Below are 2,358 nucleotides of genomic sequence, written 5' to 3'. Positions count from 1 at the left end.
AATGACTCTCAGATTGATGTTTCCAGTTCTTCATTGCTTCTGACCTTGCTACTTGACACCTTGCTGATACAGAATATGAGGGTAAGAAGATGGCTAGAGATGGTAATGAGTTTGAAATAAGTGCCAAATGTAGTTGTCTCAGTCGTTGTTTAGCCCCCACAATCTGCTGGCTAAGATGGATAATTTGAGAGTAAAGTGAGCAGATATAGGAGACTTGCCCAATCTCATACAGAGCCCTATCGGCATTCCTTTTATTCTTTTCTTCTCGAGGCTGACAGCAGCAGGACTCAGTACAGACTACCCTGGTCATGCTATTTGAGGTTTTAAGTTTTATTAAATTCATTAGAATAACATAAACTTAAGTTTAACAATATCAGATACAGTTAGGTTTTGAAGCAATGAACTCTGATGCATGATTTGGAATGTGAATTTGTATAATCACTTTGGGAATGATTAGGCAGTATCTAGTAAAGTTGAAGACAGGCCCTAAGACTCAGCAGTTTCACTCCCAGGTATGTACAGGGAAATTCCTCTTGCCCAGGCGTATGAGAAGACGTAAACAATAATGAGTATTGCAGTATAGCTCATAGTCGATGCTGGAAACACCACATCATAGAGACTACCAATTATCCACCAAAATCTGCTCTGAGCTTGCAAAATTACAGGATCGTAGAACAAATGGCTACTGTTCCCAGCCCTTTACTCCCCTTCCCCAGTGGGGAAGGGGTAGCCAACTTCTCTCCAGTGGAATGTGAGTGGAAGTGATCGTGTCACTTCCAGGCTAGAACTTTGAGGTATGTGAGCGTACTTCGATGCTTCCCCCTTCCTCAGGTGCAGCTGATGATGGGGCTCTGTGGATGTCCGCACGAAACGGAGGATAGCAGCTCTCTGAATCACCCCGTGAAGGACTACTTGTCAACCCAGGACATCTATTAGACGAATATATGAGCAAGAAATAAATGTCTGTTATTTGAGACATACATTTTTGGGTCTCTTTGTTAGCTCACTCTAATTTATATAACCTAGTAGCCCATCATCAGGAGAAAGCATAAATTGTGACGCAGTCGAACAGTGGGAAACTATACATCTGTGAAAATAACTAGGGCTCCTTTTTCATTATGAATACATCTCAATGTCTGGGGAAAGCACGTTATTATAGAATATATTCACGTGCACCATTTGTATAAGGTTTAAAAACATGCAAAAATGCTCTATACCAATGGATGCATATATAAGTATATAGTATATACAAATATTTGTTTATATTTTAATATAAACATTGTAAGAAAACATGCACAGGAATCATAAACACCAAATTTAGTATGGTGCTTCTGGGACCTTGGGACTGTAAATGAATTTAGAAGTTCTTACTTCTTAGAGTGTATAGTGAATTTGTTAATAGTTTTATATTTTTTGTATCTTTAAAATATTTAAAAAATCAGTTAACAATATATTCTGCTTAACTCTTTCTTTAAAGGGAGTACTTTGGAAATTTTTCTTCTGCTTCATCTTAACCTTTGATCTTCCCCTCACCATACAGTTTACTCTCCCCCATGTCTGCACTTCTACTTCTACCATCCCAGTTGGAACCATCTCACCTCTGGCCTAGACTACAGTAGCTTCCTGATTGGTTTCCTTCTGCTTTTTACTGGCTTGGATACACTCCACATGACAGTTTGTAATGAGTTTTTAAAATTATAAATCAGACCTCATTCACCTGCTAAAAGCAGACAAAGTAGATTGAGATCTTAGTTGGCCAACCCGCTGCTCACTTGCAGGGACAAAGTCCCTTTATCGGATGATTCATCTCTTAGTCTTCAGGCTCTCAGAGGCCTCACTCTGAAAGGAATAGCCATAATCAGTACACAGATCCATTATCTGGGATGACAGAAATTGAAACTGAACTGAGATGAGATGGAAGTTACCCATTCCTGAATTAGATAATTGGATCAGCAATGGCAGTAGGGGAATTAATAGAGGAAGAGTAAGTTTCTAAGATTTTATCAGCCTTTGGTATATATTTTCCTAGAGTTTTTGCGTCCAGAGAGAATAGGGCTTCCAAATTTGTCTTGGATACTATGCTTTTCAAATAATGTGTTTCTGTATTTTCAGCCTGTGACTTGAAGTATTCAGGTTAAGGCAACAGCATGTGATCTAAAGTTCTATTTTCTGCATTAAAACTACAGTTGTATTTGCATAACTAGTATGAGTAAGAAATGCAGAATAGAGAAAAACACATTGTAACAATAATAAAGTCAGTGGATAAATTATAATCCAAGAAGATTTTTATTTTTTAACAAAAACTTGTTTAATAAACTACATATTTAACAGAAAAATTGTTCAAGCTAAAGGTACATG

The sequence above is a fragment of the Pteronotus mesoamericanus genome, unplaced genomic scaffold (assembly GCF_021234165.1).
Source record: "Pteronotus mesoamericanus isolate MK-2021 breed Mesoamerican mustached bat unplaced genomic scaffold, CSHL_Meso_final contig_101, whole genome shotgun sequence".
NCBI classification, from domain to species: domain Eukaryota; kingdom Metazoa; phylum Chordata; class Mammalia; order Chiroptera; family Mormoopidae; genus Pteronotus; species Pteronotus mesoamericanus.
The sequence above is the reverse complement of the archived record's forward strand: the minus strand, read 5'-3'. Positions refer to the sequence as shown.